At 47.3% G+C, this 26,058-nt stretch overlaps 1 protein-coding gene across 14 annotated transcripts in view; it reads right to left on the reverse strand.

The window, feature by feature from the left end:
- ST3GAL1 (ST3 beta-galactoside alpha-2,3-sialyltransferase 1) overlaps nt 1-26,058 on the reverse strand; it is a 140,564-nt gene that overhangs the window by 43,769 nt on the left and 70,737 nt on the right. For 7 of the 14 annotated variants that reach the window (XM_053245580.1, XM_053245582.1, XM_053245583.1 and 4 more), the window contains 4 exons: nt 17,625-17,817; nt 15,601-15,745; nt 9,191-9,281; nt 8,273-8,363 (listed from right to left, as the gene is read on the reverse strand). The gene's annotated coding sequence lies outside the window, so the exon portion shown is untranslated. Of the gene's footprint in view, nt 1-8,272; nt 8,364-9,190; nt 9,282-13,347; nt 13,679-15,600; nt 15,746-17,624; nt 17,818-26,058 lie in introns of those variants that run through there. The other 7 variants (XM_053245586.1, XM_053245585.1, XM_053245587.1 and 4 more) reach the window with 5 other exon arrangements.

Raw genomic sequence — 26,058 nt, forward strand, 5'->3', positions numbered from 1 at the left:
GCCTAGACTCAGGTGAGACCATCATTTGTCTTGCGAAGGTCTTTTTTTAAAAAAACCAACATTCTTTGGACACTTGAATGAAATTGAGCAGGCTCTCTTTCCAAGGGACGGCTAAAGAATTTGGAGATGTGGGAGTCGGCATGGTTTTGAGCAGTGCTTCTGTACACGATGGGTTCACATACTAGTCCTGTTCATCATGTGCTCCACACACACCCCAGCATTGAACCTTTGAACCAGCCTGTGTTCAAACCTGTTCAAAGGCTCGTAAAAGGGCCTCCAAACAGTTCGTGCGCATCCGTAGCGCTGGCTCTTGAGTTGATGCAATGTGTCGAGCAGTGAGGAGGAAGTTCCCAATTCCAAGAGCTTGAATTACAGTGGGACAGTCTGCCTCATGTTGGCTCCAGCCTGGAAGGGTTCCAAACAGAGGCTGGATGGCCATCTGTCAGGGCAGACGTGTTGCACTAGTGCAAGGATGTTGCACTAGCTAGTCTCATAAGTCAGGACCATTTATGGAAGTCACTAGCATTCTGCTGCAACAGGGCACATGCCTCCTACTGTGAAACCTCTTCCTCACTCCTTATCTGTTGCAGGGAATGATGCAGAGCGAACCAGAGCTAGTGGTTAGCATTGCTAGCTAACCACTACCCACAATCCTTACTGCACAAGGGGACTGATATAGCAAGAGACAATGTAACTCTGGTGGCCTCCTGGTGTGGATGCATCTTGTTGATTACACTAGCACAACATTTGTCTGAACGCCAGTCAGGGCTTTTCCCTGGTGAACAGGAACATTTGAAGCACATGGAATACTCTCCTATTACAATATCCCTGCTAACTCGGCAAAGAGGCACCTTTTAACGTGGTGATTCTCTTTATTTAGCAGGGGGAGAGTAACTGGCCCTATCCACCCCCAGCACAGGACCTCCAGTGACTGTTGCTGGTGTGTGTCTTATGTTTCTTTTTAGATTGTGAGCCCTTTGGGGACAGGAATCCATCTAATTAATTAATTAACTAACTGTGTAAACCGCCCTGAGCCATTTTTGGAAGGGTGGTATAGAAATCAAATCATTAACAATAACAATAACAACAACAATAATAGGAACCCAAGCGCTCCATGAGCAGGAGCAAGGGGGCTGTGATTCCAGGGAGCACCATCACAGAATTAAAACCAAGGGCAGCAACTAATTTGAGTTCTGTGGTTGCTATCATAAGAGTTGTACGGGGTTAAGAAAAAGTCTTTCTGTCCCATGCTTCAGTCTCCTGCAGCATCATTTGAAAACATTCTCAGGAGCAAAGATGACACCCCGCTCATCCCCCTGCTCAATTTTCAACGCACAAAAACACACTTCAAGTGAACACTGTTTGCAAACAAAATCCTCAGCAGCTGAAATCAGCGTGTCGGGGTCTGCAACACTGAAGTCAGCCAAGCAACCAGCCCACTAATGCCAAATTCTTAAAACTTGTTCAAGCCAGATGAGTCTTAAATGTTATTTCTCAGCTTGGGTTTGTTTTGAAAAGATGGCATATTAAGAGAGCAAGAGAGGCACCGACCTTTTGCAGGCTTGAAAAAGTTCAGTGTTTATGCAAGGGATGTGCCACGACTATATATAAAGCAATTTGAAATACACATTTAAAAGTATTTTTGGTGAAAAACCAAGCACATTTACACAAGCAGACTTTAGTGACCCCTAATTTAAGTATTGCTCTTTCTTTGTTTCGCACCTGAAGTGTTAGCCTGTCCTCTTTTTTCTGACTCTTCTGTATTTTTCCACCACATTTTAATTGGACCTGGGTTTTTTAAATGGTTTTTTTAAAAACCACATATTTCTGTTTTTAAGGGGGTTATTGTGCTTGATGGCTGAAGAGGGAATTCTTAATGTAGTCAGTGCTTCTTGAAGCTGAATTGCTTAGACTCTGGGGAAAAAAATATTTATCCAACCTCAAGGCTGACCTTTGGGAACAAATTGGCAAGGTCTTTTATCTTGGAGGCATGAGTTAAATTGGTGAAATCTTCAGAACTGTAAAAGCTAGGAAAGATGCAGGTGACAACACTCAGATGATCAAAGGGTAGGAGCACCTTCCCTATAGGGAAAGGCTAAAGTGTTCAGGGTTTTTTTAATCATCTAGAAAAAGACGATTAAGGAGGGGCATGATAGAAGTCTATAAAACGATGCATGGTGTGGAAAAAGTGGAGAGAGAGGAATTTTGTTCCCTCTTGCATAATCAGGGGTAGTATTTCCGTGCAGCCAGGTGAGACAGTTACCTCAGGTGGTGGATTATGGGGGCATAAGGAGTGGCAAGATGTGAGAAGCGCTGATCATACTTACTTACATATATTTCTATAGCGCCCTTCCAAAAATGGCTCAGGGCGATGTCAGATCAATGCTGTTGTCAGATCTTGTGGTAGCAAGCATGAATGGTCCACTTTGCTAAGCAAGGTCTGTCCTTGTTTGCATTTCAATGGGAGACCACATGTGTAAACACTGTGAAATGTTCCCCTTAGGGGATGGAGCCACTCTGGGAAGAACATCTGCATGCTTGCCTGCAGTAGATTCCAAGTTCCCGCCCTGGCAGCATCTCCACAATAGGGCTGAGAGAGATTCCTGCCTGCAACCTTGGAGAAGCCGCTGCCAGTCTGTGTAGACAATACTGAGCAAGATGGACCTATGGTCTGACTCAGTATATGGAAGCTTCCTATGTTCCTATGTCCCCTGCTGCTGCCATCCAAGCAGCTCTTTGGGACCAGTCTGACCCTTGGAAACTTTCCAAGCAGCACTCCTCACACGCCTTGCAAAGCTAGCAAGAAGCACGAGGAGAGGAGGCTGATGCCAACCCTCCCTCCTCCTTGCACCCTGTGCCACCTTCACAGCTTGCGAGAGTTGGTTTTGAAAGGGACTTGGCCCCAACAGGATCATGGCATGGGGCAAGGCATCATTTGGCACCTTGCCTCGGCACAGCAATACCTTTGGCTGCCCTAGTCAACCATCCAATGAAATGGGCAGGCCGCTAATTACAGAGAGAAAAAAGGAATTCTTCACACAGTGCATAAGAACACAGGAAGCTGCCATTTACTGAGTCAGACCATAGGTCCATCTCGCTCAGTATTGTCTACCCAGACTGGCAGCGGCTTCTCCAAGGTTGCAGGCAGGAATCTCTCTCAGCCCTATCTTGGAGATGCTGCCAGGGAGGGAACTTGGAACCTTCTGCTCTTCCCGGAGCGTCAGTTCCATCCCCTGAGGGGAATCTCTTACAGTGCTCACACTTGTAGTCTCCCATTCATATGCAACCAGGGCAGACCCTGCTTAGCTAGGGGGACAAGTCATGCTTGCTACCACAAGACCAGCTTTCCTTGGTGCATAAAGCCACCAGACTAGTAGCCACTGATAGACTTGTCCTCTGTGAATTTGCCAAAGCCCCCTTTACAGCCATCCAAGCTAGTGTCCATAACCATAGGCAGAGAATTCCATCGTTTATGTGCTGTCTGAAGAAGTACTTCTTTTTGTCAGTCCTAAATTTCCTGGCCATCAGTTTCATGGGGTGACCGCTGGTTCTAGTGTTGTGAGAGAGGGAGAAAATTTTCTCTATGCCCACTCTCTCTACTCCATGCATAATTTTATACATTTCTATCATGTTTCCATGTAGTTGCCCCTTTTCCAAACTAAAAAGCCCCCAGATGCTGAACGTTACAAGTTATCCAGATTTAAAATTACAAGTTAAAACATTCACAAGCTTTGCAGGCTCAAATGCTTAGCGGGTTCAAAATCTTGTCACCAAAATGTTAAAACGTCAAAAGTTAAGACCCATCAGATATAAGCTGCAGCTAAGGCATTAAAACACCTCTCTAAAGAGGCACGAGGAATGTATGGAATTTGCACGATGTGATGATGTCCCCTAGCTTAGAGGGCTTTAAAAGAGGTTTAGACAAATTCATGGAAGACAGCGTTATCAAGGGCTATTTGCCATGATGTTAAATGGAACCTCCATGTTCCGAGGCTGTGTATCTCTGAATATTAGATGCTGGGGACAAATGACAGGAGAAGGACTTGACCTCATGCCTTACCTGTGAGCTTTTGAGAGGCCATTATTGGAAACAGAATGCTAGACTGGATGGATCTTTGGTCTGAGCCAGCAGGGCAGTTCCAAAGAGCATATTACACCATAGCTCTATTCAAATATGATGTTCAGTGCTCTTACAATCTGTGTACTATCTGTACCTGCATTTCAAGGGGCCTGTACACAGGTACAGTTCAAATGAACTTAGGTACAGTCATTGACACAAATACATATATGTGTGTGCAGACATCTGAATGCTGGTACAACATCATGAGCCGGGTTTCACGATCTGTGAGACCCAGTTTGGTGAGCTGAGCGGGGAGAGCGGGCTAAGCCCTCTCTCCTTGCAGATGATCTGGGCGGGAGCCCTGGGCGGCTGGATTGGCCACCCACACGATGACGGAGCTGGTGGGGGCTGGGGGGAGCAGGGGGCCGATCGGCCCCCGGCAGCTCCAGCATGCCCTGCGCGAGCACACAGGGCATACTGACGAGACCCCCGGAACCGGGAGGCGGTTTTTCGCCTCCCCTCGAGGGGGTGTGTCTCCTCGTGAGTAGCCACACCACAGAGCCGCGCCGCGGATACTCATGATTATTAAAACCAGGTTTGCGGAGCACTCACTCTGCAAACTTGGTTTTAGGGCAGGGGTACTTAGGCGGGTTACCCACCTAGGAACCACCAGGCTCGCAGCTGAGCCTGGTGCTTCACACGAGGGGGCGAAATCGGGCTAGGCTCATGTCTGCGCCACTTTGCTCTGTCGCATATGTAGACTGCACTGCTCAGGAGTGCATTCTAGGCAGGCTGGGGGTAGTTAAAGGTCACCTGCATCGTTCATAGGAACACAGGAAGCTGCCTTTTACTGAGCCACAGTATCAGTCCATCTAGCTCAGCCTTGTCTACACCGACTGGCAGTGGCTGTCTAAGGTTTCAGGCTGGAGTGTCTTTCAGCCCTATCTGGAGATGCTGCTAAGGACTGAACCCAGGGCCTTCTGCATGCCAGCAGATGTTCTACCAATGAGCTACAGCCCCATCCCCTAAGGGGAATATCTTACAGCAGACGACGCTCACATATGATAACCCATTGAAATGCAAACTATGGCAGACACTGCTTAGCAAAAAGGACAATTCATGCTTGCTAGTGCAAGACCAGCTCACTTCCCCTAAAGATAACAGGACTAATCCAAGATTTGAAACCAGGACGTCTTGGACCCAAACTGAATAGTACCCTTAGACCAATGAGCCAGTTGGCACTGACCCACAACCAGTACATGCACATCCTTTGTGTGTAGTTGTATACTCACAGCTTGAAATGCCATTCAAAACCTGTTTCCAATGCATGTTTGAACATAGTCCTGCACCTGCTCAGTACTTTGGAAAGCGCCATACCATGGAATAGCTAAGCAGTGCAGCATTATTAATAGCGAAGGTAGGCAGTTCATGGCCTAGTGTAAACTGTACCGCGTTGCCAACTAGCCTGATTGTGAGCTTTTGCTCTAAAACACAGGCATCTGGTACCCTTGCTCTTGCTGGATGACAGCCCTGTGGTCAGATATGCCCACCTCTCACTTCCTGGACCTGAGCTGTGGTTATGAAGGGCTCTAAATTTGAGGAGTTGCCACCAATGGCCTGGAGACCAAAACAAAATGTGTTGAGTGTGCCACTTGTCCAGACCAGTTGTACAAAGGGCCAATAAAAAGACTGTCAACTGAATAAAGAACTCGCAATCAATTAAAAACCTTTCCTCTCACCAACTCATCAAGTGAAATACCCAAAACATAATACAGATGCCTCTATGAGATGCACAAGGAAATGTAAGAGAACTTGCAATTTCACAAACAACAAGGGAGATCTTCATGTGGATGCAGCCTTCTGCTCATACACCATGAGGCTATTCCCATGATCACTGGAAAGTGGGCTAAGGGAGCCTAGCCTGCTTCCCAGTGATCGTTGGATTCCATGGTGGCTAGCCCACCTGGATACGCCTGCCTTGCCATTCTATGGCAGCTAGCCCACCTGGAAACCCCCACTCACGTGGGGCATCCTGGGACTTCCAGGGGCTCGACGCCCCCTGATCCCCACTGTCCTGCCAGCTCTGTGACAGAACCGGCAATCGTGTGGGCAGCTGGTACAGCTGCCCAGGGATGGCTCCCTGACCATGTGTGGGGGAGAGAAGGCTAAGCCCACACTCCCCGCACAAACCCTGACGGTGCTTCAAACTAATCAGGTGGAGCACCTCCATGAGTTTTTCATAAAACTCAACCCAAGGTGGTTTACAAAAATTAAAATACAATAACACTCCGTAAAAATCACATTAAAACATTAAAAGCAGTTAAAAGCAGTTAACACCAGGAAAAAAAACAAAACACTAAGCCCCATGGAACTGGCAGGCTTCATCATTTATTGTGAATGGAGGATGTGCCGCTCCATCTGGGGCCAACAGGTGTGTGAAAATAGCCGTGATGCTGCTGAAATTCATAATTTGCCGGTGTGTGCTACAAGTCTAGTCTCTCATCACTCTTCCTCTCTTTTTTCTTTACCTGTATTCATTGCCCTTTGTCCTAGGATCCCAGGATGATGAACAACAAATTAATAAGCAAACACAACCCAGGTCACATCTGGGCTGGAGTGGACACATCTGATCTTACTGCAATATTCTCTATGTGAGGTTGCCCTTGAAAAGTATTAAGAAACTAAAGATGTTGCTTTGGCTGTAGGTTAGGGATGTGCCCGAAGGGGGCTGGGCAGCTGCGGGCGGGGCAGGGAGTGGTTCCCTTAAGAAGCAGGTCCTTACGTGCTCTGCTGCCACCCCACCACTTTCCCAGGCATGGCGCTTGCTCTACCAAAGGCCGTGTGCGGCTGCGGCATTGTTCCTTGCGGCCTGCGCATGGCATTGGCACACACATGGCCAGCTAGGAACTGCTTCCTGCCCTGCCTAACTGGTTTGGATGCAGGTGCCCAAGTTGGTTCGACGCTTCCCGAAGGAGGTGCCGAACCGGTTTGTGCACATCCCCACTTCAAATGTGAAACTCACTCTCTGGTGAGATCTTTGTGGTTCCCTCATTCCCAGTCTTTCAGAGGTGACTGAAGACTGACCTTTTGACTCAGGCCTTCGGTCAGTGAGCAGTTGTTCTCTGACAACGACTTTTAGTTGGATTTGTAGCTCTGCCTGTTGGCTTTCAGTTGCATTTTTAATGAAATGTTTATGATTGTTGGAATTAGTTTGTGATTGGCTTCTGATATCAGTCCAGCTGCTGCATTCTGCACCACTTGCAATTTCTGGATACGTTTCAAAGGCAGCCTTCCATAGAGTGCATTGGAATAATCCAAATGCAATGTGACTAAGGCACTGGTGACAGAGGTCAGACTGAGCTTCTTGAGGAAGAGGCGCAGCTGTGCAAAGGCACAGCTCCGGGAGGAGCACCAGATCTTGGAGCAGCTTCTCATTCTGGAGAGCAGTTCTGTCCAGAATAAGCTGAAGCCCCCGGCTCCAACTGGCTCCTCTATTAACCACCATCACTTCCATCTCATTTGGATTAACTTCCAGCTGGTATCCTCTCCCTTGATCCCCCTTTTGTCTGAAACTGATGCCACTTTTCTCACATCCTTCAAAATTCATTCTTCTGTGAAGTTTTCAGCTTAACAGCCTCAGTCCTGAAACAAGGCCTGAACCAGGGCTTGACCATTCCCAGGTGTCAGGGAGCTATGGTGCCTAGAAAATTAACCATGGCAGCTAGACTGGGATGCTCAGAGCTATTTAATAAAATCTGTATTTGCCCCAGGCATCCTCTGCTCTAAGTATGAACACAGGAAGCTGCCATATACTGAGTCAGACCATTGGTCTCTCTAGCTCAGTATTGTCTTCACAGACTGGCAGCAGCTTCTCCAAGGTTATAGTCAGGAATCTCTCTCAGCCCTATCTTGGAGAAGCCAGGGAGGGAACCTGGAACCTTCTGCTCTTCCCAGAGTGGCTCCATCCCCTGAGGGGAATATCTTAACAGTGCTCACACTTCTAGTCTCCCATTCATGTGCAACCCAGGTGGACCCTGCTTAGCTAAGGGGACAAGTCATGCTTGCTACCACAAGACCAGCTCTCCTCTCCTATGTTACTTGTAAAGAGGGTAACAATAACTTCAGTAATTTTGTCAAGTGTCCATTGTCTGGCTCCTAAATTCTTGGACTGGCTCCTTGCATATGTCACTGAATTGGTCACATGCTGCTTACCTATGACTTTTCCATATCCTCCTCTGTCTTCTCCTCAGTTCTACTCTGTAAGCTGCTTGGGGCAGGGACTTGTCTGTTTTCTTCTGTCAATCTGTAAAGCACCATGGATACAGATGGTGCTATATCAATAAGTACGCCAGAACCAAAATATTTTAAAAATGCTCTTAAGCTGCAACACAACCCATTAAAATGTGCCCTCTCCGATTAATGTTGGCCTCCATCACTTGAATCAACTACAGCTTTGATTAAATCAGTTGATGAAACTTCGCCCCCTCATTAAGTTTCCCCAAACAAAAGGTCACACGCAGGTTCCGAAACCTCATATCCCCTTTGAAGAGCTGTCAGTCTATTGTTTAACATGGTGCCCACAGTTAATTTTCCATACATCTGCTAAATGGCACACAATGGTCAGGACGTTGCCTGGTAACACAGCTATTTTCAATTTGACAACTTAATTAAAATCAAAGAGGAATTTGTTTGCAACAGCCAAGCTTGTTTTCTTCTTCCTGCTCCTTCGTGTTTTCATTCTTCCTCCTCTTTGACACAAGGGAAGACAAGATTCCGTCCTACCACCCGCCCACAACCACACAGCTGCAATTGTGTGTCCTGTCCCAGTTGTTGTTTTTTCAGTTGGAAAGATGGAGCTGATCTTGCCTCCTCGCCCACTTCTCTCTTACCTGGATTGTGGCACACAGTCCAAGCCACATTTCCAAGGGCTAACCTGGCATTAGTTAAGCCCTCCAGGTTTGCCAGATCACAAGCATCCACGGAAACCCTCCCATGAAGATTCTGGGCAAGTACTTTTCCCCCTCTGAGCATCAAAGAGGGGTCTTAAGCTAACTTGTACAAGCAAAATAAAAACAGATGGGTAAAGGCGAACAAGGAGAGGCATTTCCAAGTTAGAAAAAGGTATATCACCTGTAATGTTCCCACCAGTGTCTCATCTTTTTGATAGGAATATGCAAGCCAAAAAGCTGCCTGGGGTGCATTGACTTCCTGATCTGTGTACCTGTAATAAAAAGGCCAATCACACACTCACGGGAAAGGCCAGAGTTAGGGGCAGGTGACCCTGGGGCAACCTGGAGGGCAGGGCTTGGGGGGCGGGTGTCACTGGGCATTTCAGTTATTCTTCAATTTTAAAACTTCCAATAAGAATAGAGGAAACAAATGAGCGTTCATTTGCTTATATATGGCATGAATCAATACAGATGCACAAGTCCATGTGTACAGAGGAGAGCTGGTCAAGGGAGGAGAGCTGGTCTTGTGGTAGCAAGCATGAATTGTCCTCTTTGCTAAGCAGGGTCCACCCTGGTTTGCATTTGAAATGGAGACTACATATTCCCCTTAGGGGAATGAGGCTGCTCTGGGAAGAGCAGAAGGTTCCAGGTTCCCTCCCTGGTATCTCCAAGATAGGGCTGAGAGAGACTCCTGCCTACAACCTTGGAGAAGCTGCTGCCAGTCTGTGTAGACAATGAAGCCCCTGTGAGTTCCAGGATGCCCCACGCGAGCATGCGAGGCATCCTGGAGAGACCCCTGAGCCCAGGAGAGTGCTTGCACCCTCCCGGTTGGGGGTCTACTCGTGTGTCGCCATGCACACGAGCAAAAAAAATGAGGTTAACAGAGCATAATCTCATTTAAGGGGAGGGGGAATTAGGCGGGCGGGCTGCCTTGAGAGCACCAGGCTTGTCTGCGAGCCCAGTGCTTCCCACGATCCCTGGAAAGTGGGCTAAACTCGCTTTGCCGGCTTCCCAGTGATGGTGGGAATAGCCTCAATACAGAGCTAGATAAGAACAGTAGTCTGACAACGTACTGAGGGCAGGAACTGGCAGAGTCTCATCCATCACAATGAAGAGAACGAAAAGCAGTTGCTAGCTACAAACCGAGCATCTGAAATGTTATCCATTTGAGCAAATCAATGGTGATCTCTCTTTATCAGTGTGCAGCCTTCATAACGGGCTTCGACCTGCTAACTTGATAAAGGCTCTTTTCCTGTTGGTGATCTGAGCCACCCGTGAGAGAGCTGGCATGGCCGTATTCTTCATGGGCTTGGCAGGGCTGCGTTGTCAGGTTAAACAAATGGCCCCCCTCTTCCCTCCAACACAGCAAACAGGATCTGGAGACATTACAATGGGGAATAGAAGGCTCGTGCCCTAAAGAAAGAGCAGCAACGACAACCACAAAACACTCCTCCCACCTCCACTGTTTTCATCCAAGTCACAAAAGCATCTGTCAGACATCCAAGAGTGCTAGTCTGCTGGTCCTGCACTCCTACAGCAGTGTGGAGCTTCCCAAAGGAGTCAGTATCGCACTTCCCGTCTTTCTGGGAAACCTCACATGGCAAGCAGCCTCTTTAAGAGGCCAGCCCAGAAGGCCTCAGAATGGGAAGAACATGTGAGAGAATTGGGGGGACAGTTTCAGTTTTGCACCTGAAGCCTGGGCGAAGGGGTGGGCCTGTATGATCTCCTCAGAGACCCAAACAGACTTGGGCCCAGATAGATGAAAAGCAGTCTGCAGGTGAGTTTTATCTGTTCAAAGTTTTATGCACTGGGCATTCACAGTGATTTGTGAGCAACAGATAGCCGGGTTATTAGAAGTCTGCTGTGCACTGCCGTTCTCAGATGCAGGTGGTGTTAATCACCCGCGGTTTCAACAATCACGGCTTAACGTATCCACAGGAGGGTCTCAGGGATCTGGTTTCTTTATCCGTGGCATAAAAATAGGCCAAAATTCGCCTATTCATGGTTTTGAGTGGTCAGAAATGACCCGAAAATGACTCCCAATGTCATTTCTGGCCACCATTTTACAGTGCAGAGCCATTTTGTGGCTCTTAAAAAAAAATCCCCATGATTTTTTGTGCAAAATCAGAAGAATTGGGGGGCTTGAGGGGTATTGCTGGAGGGCAAGGTACAATACTTTATTTCTCTTATTTCTGCCTCCTCATCCTCCCTGCTTTTTTAGGGTTGTGTGTGTGAGTGTGTATTATTCACAGTTTCTGTATTTGTGCCTATAGGTGAGAACTAAATCCCCATAAAGAACAAAGGCCATCTGTATCGAATACAGTGTTCAAGGAACTAGCCAATTATGACCAGGAGCTTTGCTAGGCCAAATAATGCAAAAGTTTCCATAGTCCAGAGCAGAACTGCACAACTTGGGCGCTCCAGCTATTGCTGGACTACCACCATCCCCAGCCACAGTAGCCAATAGGGATGATGGGAGTTGTAGTCCAACAACAGCTAGAGAGCTGTGCAACACCGAGTCCCCAGATGCCACTTGACTACAATGCCCATCATCCATTGCAACTGAGGGTGATGGAAGTTTCAGTCCAGCAATATCTAGGGACCCAGGTTTGAGAATCCCTGCCCTAGTCCCTCACACCAGAGATCGGCTTGGTTCATGGAGGGGCGTGACCCCGCCCCCGGCTTCATTTCCCACTTTCAGCTGCATTGCTAACTGCATCTTTCTGCTATGCCAACTTAAGCTGGCAAGCATGAAGACCCACAAATGCCTGGCAATTAACCAAAGAGCTCCAAAGTAAACCTCACCAGCTGAGCTTTGCTCAGCTTTGGAGTATTAAATCAAAATAAAGCCAGGCACACACAATCCCATAGCCTGCACTGGCACATCTTCAACCACATGCCATCTGTGTGCCAGGCTTTCAGTCAGTCTCCAACAAGCCAGCCTGCTGCACTTAACTCTGTGCCCGAGTCCCCTCCGCGCTCAGGAGATAAAAGGAGCCAATGCATCAACAAGAGCGTGTGGGATATGCCTCTGACTTTGCATCTTGATGCATTTCCATTTGAAGATCTCTCACTTGGACCAATTTCAGGTTTAGAACAGCACACCTGCCAAGTTGCCAACACGCCCCTATTTTCCCATTCACCTGAGGATGGGAAAATAGGGACATGTGGGCAGGTATGGAACAGAAGGGCAAGGGAAATCCTCTGGCCGCCTGTGCATGTGAACACATGGAGTTGCTTTATGCCATCAGCCCATATTGTTGCTGTGACTTTCCAAGGTATTTCCCTGCTACTTGAACTCCCCCTTTTAAGTGGGGATGATGCCATGGATTGAACTTGGAACATTATGAATGGTGTGTGTGTGTGTGTGTGAGGACACTACCATTAAGCTACAGTAATTCCATTCATTATTATTATTATGACTTAGACTCACAGCCTCTGGGCCACTGTAGCATGCCAGATAACCAGGGGTGACCCAAGGTATTGCAGCACCTGAGGCGTGGCACCCAATGCTGCCTTGCCCCATGAGCCATGAGGGCCAGCCCCCTTTCCAAAGAGACCCTTGCAAGCCCTTGAAGGAGAATGGGGGTACGGAGAAGGGAGCGTGGCCAGCCGCCACTTCTGCCCTCCTTGTGCTTCTTGCAAGCATCGCAAGGAATGGGAAGAGAAATGCTCCTTGCAAAGTTTTCAAGAGTTTGCTCAGTCCCTGCAGACAGCTCTGGTGGCAGTGGTGGTGGGGAGACCTCTTGCTACCCAACTAGCGACTCAGTGAGCTGCCGCTGGAGGGGGCCGCCTCACCATGCCTCATGAAAGCACTGCCCCTTGGGGTACCATAGACTGAACACACTAACAACTCACTGGGTCAAATCTAAGAACAATCACTGTGCTTAACCCACTGAGCCACCATTGATTGGCCTACGGTGGCAACAAAGGGTCAGTTTCTTAATAGCTTGTCTATTAATAGTTGTTAATAGCTTAATTGCCACTCAGCCTTTTGACTCAGTCCAAGTGGTGTGGGCGTGCGTAGTAATACCTTGTGTTTGAGCCTCACTGTGGGTTGTCTGCACCCTCAACAAACACACATCCAAGAGCAGGCTGCTGCTAAAGTTCTCTTATGAACCAGAGGGCTACATACAACAGAGTTCCTAGTTTGGCCCCCATTCTGCCAAACCTCTTTTGCTCTCTAATTCCCACCCCCCCACCCTCCTTTCCAAGCCTCAGCTCCTTTGGCCTTTGATCTACAGGATGCTTGGTGCCCAGGGCCTCCTAGGCGATTGTGCAACCCAGTACCATGCAAGCTATGAGTTGTTTTAGCTTGCAGCCTACCCTGCCTCATACCAGGAATGCAGACGTCTCTCCTTTCTGGCCACCTGCCACCTCCTCCTCCTCCTCACTCCCAGCCTCTTAGCGCTTTTCCTTTCTCCCTGCAACAAGCCATGCCCTTGCTCTCAGTGGCAAGACTCTCTCTGGGGCTTCCAGGTGCTATTTGTTGGAGGCAGCCCATCTCCACTTGAAGAGCTGCACCTGGATCTCTGGCCTCAGTCCCTGATGCTTGGGACATCTCATTAACCCTGGCTTGCCTGGAAATTCCAATGCTTGAGCCTCCTGCCTCACAATCTGTAAAACCCTGGGTTGTTATTATTAGGGCTGTGCAGTCATGTTGGTCTGAGATGACTTCTCCTCCTCCTCCTCCTGATGTTAGTCAGACAGACACTTGGGAATGGCATGTCCTCTGTTGGGTGTTGTTGAAGGGAGTTCCACCATGGCAGCAGGGAGCCTTTGACAGTCAGAACCACTGGAAGCCCCCTGATGCCTGTCGGACCCCCCCCTCCAAACGCACATCCCAACCACCCTGCTCTCTTCTCCACCCTCTCCTTTATCTGAAGAGGATGGGGGGCAGGAGACAAGACTGCTTCATGCAGCTGCTTTGCCTTTCACAGTCTCTGTTTAAAAGGCACTCCCCCCACCTTTAAATTCCCTTCTGGTCCCTGAGTGGCCATGAGTGGTTCTGGAATTCATAGTTATTTTCTGAGCCTTCCTATGGCAATTATCTGCCCATCACTGTTGCACCACTTGAGTCTGAAAGATAATCACTAGGTCTAAAATATCAGATTCTGACCCAACCCGACCTGGCAGCTGGGAGGGGCTGACAAGGTCCCTCCTGAAGTGCCACTGTTGAGTCGGGTCAGAATCTGATATTTCGGTTGTGCACAACCCTGGCTATTATCTTTCAGACTCACATGGCTCAACAGTGATGGGCAGATAACAGAGCAGCGGAAACTAAGTTGAAAGGAAGTCTATACAGTATATGTTGTGGATGGTTCATCATAGAGAAAGTGCTTATCTAAGCTTCCAGACATCTTATTTTTCTTTCTTCTGTGTTAGAAGACTCTTGCTCTTTGATCTCTTCTCTTCTCATATTCTTGGGTTCTAACCATTTTCTTGCCCTCTTGTGCTATAAAGTTCCATCGAAGAACCAACTTGCTGCCCAGAGAGTGAAATGCTATGCTCCTTAACTGGGACAAGAGCTATAACCTAATCCTTTGTAGGGGTGGAGGGGAAGCCAAACTCAAAAACACCCTGGCTGACATCCAGACTAAGCTCCTCAATATTATTCCTCGGGAGTGACTCTAAAAGACTACTTAATTCCAACAGGGCTTCAGTTGAGTAATTCTGTCAGGATGTCAGTCACTGTGGTGGGCAGGAAAGAGCTAGCTTGTCCTCCCCTGTGGTTCACTTGCAACTCTAGGCTCAGTCACAAGGGAGGAGGGTGTTATGTCACCCTGGACTCGCAGAGTTGCCAGAACCTAAGGGGTATACTCGTGGGTCAAATGGGCCGTAAGCCAGAATTTGGCTTTTTAAAAGCCAAATCTGGCCACCTAGCCCTGGAGCCTCCTCTGCCTCCCTCTCCAGACTCCTGGTTCTGCTCTTCCCCACTCTCTCTGGGCTGATGGAGATAGTTTGGGGGCTGATCTCTCTGGTCAGTGCCTGGAAGATTTCATCCATCCATTCATTCAGTCATGAAAACCACTTTGAGAACCCATGTGAAAAGCCATGTGTAAATATTCATAGTGGTTATCCAACATCATCTGGGGACCCAAATTTGAGAACCTTTGTTCCACCCACTTCCTCCCCATCAGCCATTCTTAAAAAAAAAAAACACTATAAGGTGTGTGCACCTATGGATATAATGGTTAAGGTTCATCACTGGGGAGTCGGTCCCCATGATTGTTACCAATGCTAATGGCCAGATAGAAAGCTCTGGGGAGGGGCTGTGGATTTTGTTCCTGGACAGCTGCCCACCCCCATGTGATGCTCTTGTTGGGCACATGGGAGGTGCTTTAAAGAAACAAGATTTGCATATATTAGCAAAGCAATAGGCTTGGCGTTATCTGAAATACTAAAATGCATCAAGAGTCACATTCAAATGGGATTTGCGCATTACAGAGCCCCATGTGTGGCTTCTTGGCTGTGAATCCTAAAGCGCAGTAAAAATGTTAATGCTGAATTAGGTGGATGGTGGTAACTGGAGACTGGAGGAAAGCAGAGACAAGGCAAAATTGTGCAGAAATCAAATGCAGCCCTCTTTACCTGTTGTGATAGACAATCATGTTTTTCTTTTTCTTTTTCTTTTTCTTTTAAGGCATGAAATATAAAAGCTTCCAGTCTCTCTGTTTTCAGGAAAGGTTTCTTCCTCTCAGCCCAGACTCCAGCTCAAATCGAATTTCAAAGAACTCTGCATCCGTATGTGCACAGATTAGCAGAGAAAGACTTAATTAAAATGTTGTACAAAATGGATTTTCAGCATAATAAAAATGGAGCAAAGCAAGCACTCAAGAGTTGTGAAAGCTGGAAGCAGGGGACCAAAAGGGAAGCTTGTGCCTAAATCAGACATGCCACCCCCAGCAAAAAATAATGCATACCACAGAAACTCTTGGCCAGAGGTATACCTGGCTCATTCCAGCATCACTAGACCAAGGGCCATCTTGCACAGCACTAAGAAGAATACTACACAGTGCTCTCTGTATGAAACTCAATATGCTGTCACACTCTAGCATGACTGAGGAAAGCAACTCCAAATAAGAGTTGGAATTGGGAATTCTGCTGTTGGCCAGAAGGAAAGTCAGAACTTAGGAAGCTATACCGTGTTAGACCATTGGTTCATCTAGCTCAGTACTGTCTACACCGACCAGCAGTGACTCTCCAGGGTTTCAGATGGATATTTCCTAGCCTACCTGGAGATCCTTGGGATTGAACCTGGGATTTTCTGCAGGCGAAGAAGATGCTCTTTCACTGAGTTATGATCCTCCCCAACAACAGTTTTGCTGGATCAGGCAAATATCTATCTATTCCAGCATTCTGTTTTGGGCCTTTCCCATCACTGCTGGGAGGTATTGCCGGGGATTGAACCTGAGGCCATTGGTATGCAAAGCAGATACTCTATCACTGAGTTGCACTACCCCCAGTGAAGTTCGGAGCCCTGAGGGAGCAGACCAAAGATCCATCAAGTCCAACATCCTGCTTCCTACAGTGGCCAACCAGACGCCTTCAGGAAGTCCATCAGCAGGGCATGAAGACAATATTCTTCTCTCACTGTTGCCTCCTAGCAGATGATATGCAGTGGCACACTCTCCCTGGGGCTTCCATTCAGCCATTGTAGCTAATAGGGCTGTTCATGGCCAATCCCAATCCCAGTTCCAGGTATTCTCACATCATGCAAACAATATAGGGGGGCACCTGGGTTGTACTGAGCTGATAGTCAGCAACAGCTCAGTCCATTAGGCTGGGGTGGGGGGGCTTACCATTGATGAAGATCTGGCTTCTGTGGAGACATCAATCGCCTGCAGTAGCAGTGTGTTTAAAACCCCTGTCTTTCCTTGCCTTGTCTTACCCAATAATGCACTAAGAAGGAGCATCATCATGCTGCTTCCTTTCCTGATGCATTACAGGGCGAGCCCAGGCAAGGAAGCGTCGGGGTCTTTAAATGCTGCCACTGTAGGCTTCCGGTGTCTTCAGAGAAGCTGGATCCTCACTAAAGTTAAGCCCTCCACCCCAGCCCAGGCCGATACTATTCAATGCAATACTGATACAATGTAGTATTGCATGAAATTTATTTATTTATTTCATTCAACACTATATAGCTTGTCAACACTGGAGGAATTTTTCATTGGAACAGTTTCTGGTGAAAATCCTGCAACCTGATTTCCGGGCTGATGCAACGCACAGCCCTAGCCGCTAATAGCCACTGAAACACCTACATGAATGCATCCAATCCCCTCCTCACCGCCACCTTCAAGCCCCCTAAACTAGATGGCTACTGGGGGATGGACTGAGTCCCAGGGCTGCCAATTGCCGATCCAGAAGACGAGGCTCTTCAGAGAGGACTCAGTGTTGAATGACTGTGGCCACAAAGCCGATGAGTACTCTTAAGTGCTTCTTTGTTGACCTGCTTTGCCTTTTGCTGCATGCCCAGGAAAGCAAGACTCCTTTAGCATTCAACAGCTCTTCAGCTCTCTCTCTCTCTCTCGCTCTCCATGAGAGGTTCTAGGAAGCAGGCTCCGTTACTGAACCTGCATCCAACTTTGCATTGTGAAAACACAAAGGGGCCCATTTACCTTGCCAGCCTCTTTCACTTGGATGCTTTGCTGAACACTGGGTCTACTGTTGATGGATTTCCCCCTGTCATGGCAGGTCACCACTTCTTCCCCTTGTTTTTGCCAAAGCTGCCCGTTTATTCCTTCCTATCCTCGGATGAGACGGCAGTTCTTCAGCACAGAGGAATAGGCTCAGACCCGGGATCTTCTGTGTCTACAGGGGGCGGAGAAGGAACAGAATTGGGTCTTGCACATACAAGCCGGCATCCTGACAAACTCGATTCGATCTGCAAAAGTTTCCAGCCCTTATTGACGATGGAAAGAAGCTTCAAGATATCAGGGCAAGGCCTGCTGAAATCTCAGAAGTGGAGATGGGGTCTGCCTCAGATTTCTATTGGTCGGGGCTTTGCTGGCAGAGGGCTGGCACACATGGGGCCTGAGCTGGCAGAGCCGCTCACTTGCCTGCTCGCCTGCCCACCCCCCACTCGCCCACCACACTCACATGTGGGCTGACCTCACCACCTGATGCATGTCCACCCTCATGTCAACCCTCATGTGAGGGCGGAGGACAAGCAAGATGTGAGCTGGCAGCTTCCCTGGCCCTGAGTCAATGCCAGTGCTGACAGGGAGGGAGGGAGGCCAGCAGCGGTGGCCCCAGTCACAGCTTCCGCCCCTGCCCTACTGGGTGGCCTGGATTCACTGAACACAGTTGCCCAATGGTAGTTCTACCCATGTACCCTGGTCCCATATTTGAAGGCACATGATGCAGCCCTATTGCTGAAGCTAAGCAGGGCTGGGCTTGTGGATGGGAGGCCACCTGGGACCTCTATGGATGCAACCCTGTAATGGATGAAAGGCATAATTTAAAGGAAATGCATCAATCCATCCCCCTCAGCCCACTTTCTGTCTCCAGACATTTAAGCAGGCTTGGCCCACATGCTTTCTAGCATACCCTGGCAAGGCAGGCAATCAAATATTTTAATGCATCAAGCAAAGGGAATTCCACTGGAGGGGAGGCAGGCAGAAACTGGTATACATGGAAGATAGGTAAGGACCACAATGATATGCACTGATCACTAAAACTAGGAGCAGCCATTGTCCTCTTCATCTAAGCTTTTCAGGAGCTTTCACAAAGAGAGCTAGTGTTGGGTACATGTGTGTGCAAGAAGATAACACAATTCATGTGTCTCTAGTCTGATAATTTTGTTGTGCAGTTAGCCAGAAATTTTTTTGGGGGGCGGTATGGCTAAGGAGACCCTGAGGGGTGGGAACCGGTGCAAAACAGACTTAATGGATAGCCTGATAAGGTTTAAAGTTATTTAATACAATTTACTAAGACTATCAATTTTTAAGTGGTACAGAAATAAAATTGTCAGTTCTCTCACTGGCTTTTCATTCATTGGCCAGACTGCTAGAAAAAGCAGGAGCAAGTTTACTTCCTAGTGAGCAAGCAGGAATAACAGTGGCGGCAAATTTTCCCTAATATTCCCACATTTCCAAAAGTGTGAGAGAGGCCTACTTTCTAAAATAAAAGCTGGACATTCCAGGGAGGGCCCGGAATACATCTGAAGGGGGGGGCAAGTCTCCGGAGGCCCCTCTCTTTAGTTGTCAGATCATAAATAAATCTCTCCCTCGGCTCTCTATAAAGTGGGTAGTGGAATCAATAATACAACAGAGCTGCTGCTTCATTTTGTCCACAGATACAAAGATTCTCACTCTGTGGGTCACATTTTAGAATATTGGAGTCCTACATTTCTCATCTAAGAATGCAACAGGCATAGGCACTTCTACAGACAGATGCAGATGAAAGCTGGCTTCCAGCATCTTACTGGCCTGGCCAGTACTGGGGTCTGAAAACTCGATATATTGAAGATTCGGCCAGGATCTAATCATGTCAAACGACATTCATTCTGGCTCTGTTTGCCCTGGCAAGTTCCCTGGCCTCAATGAAGGGGTCAGTATGTTTGAGATCAAAAGCTGGAAATGCTATTTCGGGGAGAACTGCATTGTTAAAGAGAGGTGACATAGGGAGTCGATGACATTTTAAAAACTTAAATGGTTCTAACAGGAGATTGGACACATTTAAAGAGGACAGGTCTATCCATGAGTATTAGCCAGGATAGCTTAAAATAATCTCCATGTTCTGAGGAAATATGCCACTGAATAGCAATTCATCAACTGGAGGGTATTTGTGTTCATCTCCTCCTTGTGGGCTGCCAAGAAGCATCTGGTTGGCCACTGAAGGAAGCAGAATGTTGGACTACAACTCCCATAATCCTGTGGTCATTGTGACTGGGGATGATGGGATCTGTAGTCCAGCAATATTAGGGGAGCTAGGATTAAGAACCCTCAAATTAGATGGAACTTTGGTTTGATTCACCAGGGGGAGAATAGCTGATAGTGGACTCAAAACATACTGATCTCTCAAACAGAAATCAACAACTAGCTGTCCCTGGGCCAAATCTGGCCAGCTGGGAGTTATCAGCTGCCCCAGTTGCCAATCTAGAGACAAGAAGAGAGAGCAGAAGAAATAGTGGCTGGCTTTTTGACAACAAAGTATCAGTGCAATGGGAGAAGCACCAGTATAGAACTAGTCTGCTGAAGAGTTCCAGACTAACGCTTCATCGGGGTGTGCGTGTGTGTGTGTGTGAGTGTGAGTGTGTGTGAGTTTCAATGAATTTTCCTTCCCAAGAAACCCTCTATGTCACTGAGAACATGCCTCTGAGGGCTACATGACCCTCAGGGACATATTCTTGTTGGCACAGAGCACTTCCTGGGGCAGGAAAAATTTGCCCTTGCCACTGAGCCAGTAATGGAGCTGGGTTTTCAGAAGCATGGATGCTTCTCCCATTGTTAGAACTGCAAATGCTATCTGGGCCAGGGCATTCAGAGAGCATTCCCTGAAATTCCTTGCATGGCACTTTCTTGCCTTCTTCCTTTACTGTTGGAAGGCTCTGATGTTTAAGTCTGCATAGACTGAGGCGCAGAAGCCCCAGCGTGTGCCCTTGTGCCAGCGGTGGGATGTTTGTTTGGCAACAGAGGAGGCTGCCGGATTGCCTTCTGCCCAGCCTGTGGGTGTTGTCTCCGCCAAAAGCCTTTGGCACGGGGAGCAGGGATGGCATGAAAGCAGGTGCTAGTCATGGGAGTCTGGCTGAAAAGGAGCTATGCCTGTGATCCATGAATAGTCAGCTCTCTCCAGCACTTCAGCTGCCCATTAGTAAAATGGGAGGAGGTCCAAACCATGCCAGTTTCTGTTGGCATTGTTTTGTTCATCTCTTGGGTTGGAGGAGAATGTATATATAACAATCAGAATTTTGGAGCGGGAAGGGGCCTTAGAGGTCTTCTAGTCTACCCCTCCTCCCTGCTCAATGCTGGAAACTGCTATAGCACCTCTGCCCGATGGCTGCCCAGCCTCTGCTTGAAAACCAACATGGGAACACAGGAACAGAGGAAGCTGCCTCATATCAACTCAGGTCCATCTAGCTCAGTATTGGCAGTGGCTCCTCACTGGCAGTGACTCTCTAAGGTTGCAAGCAGGAGTCTTGCCCAGGCCTACCTGAAGATGTGATGGACAGAACCTGGGATCTTCTACATGCAACAATGCAGATGCTTTCTCACTGAGCTATGACCCCATCCCCTAAGGGGAATAGAACTCACACGTAGCCTCCCAGCCAAATGCAAACCAAGGCAGACTCTGCTTAGCAAATGGGACTTTTCATGCTTGTTACCACAAGACCAGCTCTCCTCCCCAAATCACCAGCAAAGGAGATCCTACTACTGCATGAGGAAGACTGTTTCACTATCAAACAGCTCTTATAATTCGGAATTTCATCCTAATATCTAGCCTGAATCTGCTTCCTTGTTATTTCAACCCCGTGGTTCTAGTCCTTCCCCTAGGAGCAACAAAGAACAAGTAGGTTCCCTTTTCTATGGGCCAGCTCTTCAGATATTGGAAGACGGTCGTCATATATGCCATCAGAAGTCTGGTTAAAGAGGACTCGTGATAGGGCCTTCTCAGTTGTGGCACCCAGACTGCAGAACTCCTTGACCCATGAAGCTGACATGGTCCTCTCATTATTGGACGTGCAGTTTTGTTTTGCCAGCTGTTTAATTTATTATTTGTTTCTCTTCTGTGGGTATGTATTTTGGTGCTGTTCCACCTAATAGAGCAGTGAGGAAATGACTTGCTTAGCAAGCCAGAGGTCACCGGTTTGAATCCCTGCTGGTCTGTTTCCCAGACTATGAAGATGCTGAAAGGCATCATCTCATACTGTGCAGGAGATGGCAATGGTAAACCCCTCCTCTATTCCACCAAAAGACAACCACAGGGCTCTGTGGTGGTCAAGAATTGACACTGACTCAACGGCACACTTTACCTTTATACATTATTTTAAATAATGCTGTTTAATTTAATCTTTTGTTCTGATATTTCAAACTGTTGCATGCAGTGTTCTCTGTAACAGGGATTCCCAGATGTTGTGGACTACAACTCCCATCATCCCCAGCTGCAATGGCCTTTGGCTGGGGATGATGGGAGTTGTAATCAACAAAATCTCGGAATCCCTGTTACAGTAAGCCACCTTAGGGAGGCCTTGTTAGCCCATCAAAATACGGATATGACCAATATTTAAATGGAACTTGCATGTAATGTTGAGTTTGTTTCTAAGCAAGTGGCTCAACCCACAATATTTGTTGGGTTCCCAGTCACTGAACTTAAGCCGTGGGCTGTTAAGCCAAGAGGAAAGGTGGAACATGTTTTGGTCAAATATAAATGGTCCTATGCAGAGTTCATAAGGATCATTTTAAGCAGCTTTCCTGCATGTTTCACAAACATTTTCGTCAGAGGACTCTGATACCCACAATAATGCCATCTCAGGGGGAAGAAATTACTCTATTGGCCCAACTCTCCACCCCCTTCCTCCCCATACAGCTAATAGTGACAATTTTTGGCACAAACCTCCCCACCCTCTGCCACCACCTTTGACTTGCAATTAGATTCCTATGGCTCTATTTCTGTGCGCAGCTATGGAGACAGTATACCACTGAGTATCACAGGCTAGATTACAATAGCAAGGGAAAACTATTACCATCCTCCCCCGCTTGAAGGCATCCTGGGGCATCTTGCTGGCCATTGGAGGCAGCAAGATCCAGACCAGATGGACCTTTAGTCCAATGTGGCAGCATCCTCATGTAACTCACATGCCAAGACATCCAAGTGCGAGCATCCTTCAGAAGATTGAAAGGACCACTTGGCATGTTAACAGATGTGGGATGCTGTTGCAGAAAAAGTCCAATCTGAGTTGTCCACCTCAACAGCTGTGTGCAGCCCAAGAGCTGTACCCCAGAGCCTCTGTGACTTCACAATTTATTTTTGACTGCATCTCTTGGACTGGGCATTGCAACCTCTGTGGGTAGGTTTTGGGGATGCTGCCACTCAGGTGACATTAAATGTGCTTGTTTCAAGAGAAACAGGCCTGGTTCACAACAATCACTCAAATCTAGGTTTAATGTGGATTAATTAGCAAACCAACACTTCAATGTCTTTGTTGTCAATTCTGAGGCTGGTTGCTGTACCCGTTGTCATTCGTTTAGTCTTCTTTACATTTCGTCATAGTCCCATTTTTAATAATAATGTAACAGGTTTATAAATGGGGGGTTTATACAGTTCCCTGGCTGGGCTCTTAATTCAGGCCTTCAGCAGGGTTTCTCCTAAGCCAATAGAAGATAGGGAAGGGAAAATTTGAAGGTTCGGCTGTACTTTTAGGGTAGGTGCAGTGTTAGAACATAAGAACAGCCCTGCTGGATCAGGCCCAAGGCCCATCTAGTCCAGCATCCTGTTTTACACAGTGGCCCACCACTGTGATGTTAATTCACTGTGCCTGACTACAAAGCACTTGGCGCCTTCCTGGAAGAGCTTCCCTGCGGCACCCTCCACAAGAGGGTGGAGCTTCAAGGTTAGAACTCAGAACTCATCTTTTGGACATAATGGCCAACATGATCATAAAGCAGCACTGTGGGGCTACTGTGCCCTTCAAACGGAGTGTCAGAGTTGTATAAAATGAGCAGTTGTGCAAATGGTGTTTCTGCCTATTTCCTCCTTGTCCCTTTGAAGGGCACAACAGTCCTGTAGCTTGTTACAGAGACACTGCTGTGATCAATGTTGGAATCTTAAAATTGCCACCGAAAGCAGGGCCCTTGGCGGCTGTATGATGGTGTCATTGGCTAATGTACAGAGCATGGATGTATTGGTAGAGCGAGAGAGCAAGTCTAACAGAACTTCCCAACTAAATGGTACAGTAGGGAAGCAGCAATTTTTATGTCCCCCCTCTTCCCCAGGAAGCCCTCTATGCTACCTAAAATATGTCCTCAAGGGCTACAAAATTCTCAGGGACATATTTTCAGATGGCACAGGGGGCTTTTTGGAGAAAGGGAGGGCATCGAATATTGCCACTTCCCCTACTGCACTGGTGCAGCTAGTTGGGAAGTTCTGTAAGGTTGTTCTCCTGCTGCACCAGTGCATCCTTGCTTCGTATGTCAGCCACTGTTACAAACACCATGATAACGTCTCTTTGCAGTGCAGAATGTATGGATCAGCTGCACATGAGCACGTATCTCCTATGCAGCCAAACCACTAACACAGATACAGCCTAAGAGTATTAGACTCTCTCTGGGTGAAAAAGCCCTCAGCTTCTTTTTCACTTAATGCTAACTATATGAGTGGGAAGTAACAGAAGCTGCTTCTCTCTCTCTCTCTCTCTCTCTCTCTCTCTCTCTCTCTCTCTCCCCAAAAACCGACCCTTAAGAAACAAACACACACTCTTCTTTTCCGAAGTTTTCTACTGCATTCGCACTGGATTGTGTTGCCATAGCAGACTTTTAAAAGCTCAAATCATCTCTTCTGCCTCTTTAAAGAAAGTCAGTAATTGGCACTACGATGCAAAGTCCCTGGCATTAATTATAAATAAATGTGAGATTGGCTATAGCAACACCCTGGATTTATGGCACTATCTTGCACGCGCCTGTTTCAACTAGAGAGCTTGTCAATTTGATACATGGCGGAAGCCCAGAAAGTGTGGGTACTGCCGTTTGAGTTTTACTGCCTATTAAAATGAATGTGTAAGTAGCTATAAAGCAAACAATTACTTAGCAGAAAAACAAACACTCCCGCCTTTATAAACTGATTATTCTGTGCGCGTGTGTCCATGCGCCACCTGCTTTGGCTTAGCCGAAGCTCCAGTCTTCCTTAGCTACATACTAGGTTGGGTTGCTAAATAAATGAATGAATTAATAGCAAATCTGACATTCTTATGCCAGGACAGGGCCTGGGGGCGGAATCTGGGGGCACAGGCAGGAGATGGGTCCCAGGCAGTTTTTAGCAGAAACAACATTCACCACAAAATTTGCCTGTTTGCTTAATGGTTAAAATATTGCACCACTTAATTTAATTTAATTTAAATATTCTATCTATCTATCTATCTATCTATCTATCTATCTCCCTACCTACCTATCTCCCTATCTAGCCTACTTGTATACTGCCCCAAACTCACATCTCTCTGGCCTGTTTACAATAAAATAAAACAGGTTAAAAACAAAGTTAAAACATTAAAAACGCTTAGAGTCTTCAGAATCAGACGGTATATAAATTAAATAAATAAAAATAATAAACAAAACAATTTAAAAACAATGATCGATTCTATAAGCCTAATTACACACGTGTTGTGTATAGTGGTCACACTGCTGCACAATTCCATTTCCACAATTTTTGCACCCGCACAAGAGCGCTCTTGCACAATTATGCAAGTGCTCCATTCCACCACATATGGAACACTGCAAGGTGTTCAGTCATTGTGTACAGTTTAAATATGAAGAGCGGGGTGACGACAGATTTGGCCCTTGCTTTGTTGGCAGCTTGCCTTAAAGCAACCCTCCCACGTGTTAAAAAATAAAATAAAAAACCCACGTAAAAAGCTGGGGGAGTGGGTGACGAAATGGCAAATGCAGTTCAATATAAGCAAGTATAAAGCGATGTATATTGGGGCAAAAAACCCCAACTTCACATATACCCTGATGGGGTCTGAGCTGTCAGAGACTGACCAGGAGAGAGTTCTTGGGGTCATGGTGGACCGCTCAATGAAAGTGTGAACACAACAGAGCTCTTCTTGCGATCCATGAGGAGAGCTCGTGGGTGGGCTGCGGGCAAGGCGGGTTCAACCTACCTTCCCCGCAGACGATCTTCCCTAAGTCCCTGGGCAGGTGGATCGCCTGCCCAGATGAGCAGTGGCTCCTGCCGAGTGTGCCAGCCGTGGTGCTGACACGCAATCAATTAAATGAGGTCAAGGAAGTCCTTGCTCCCTTAACCTAATTTTAAAGGGAGGCATCACAGGCAGGTTTTCCGCTGTATAGCTGCTGGGATCAGGCCCGATCTCAGTGGTTCACATGAACATGCAAAACTGGG

This window comes from Hemicordylus capensis, chromosome 4 (genome assembly GCF_027244095.1).
Source record: "Hemicordylus capensis ecotype Gifberg chromosome 4, rHemCap1.1.pri, whole genome shotgun sequence".
Classification (NCBI taxonomy): domain Eukaryota; kingdom Metazoa; phylum Chordata; class Lepidosauria; order Squamata; family Cordylidae; genus Hemicordylus; species Hemicordylus capensis.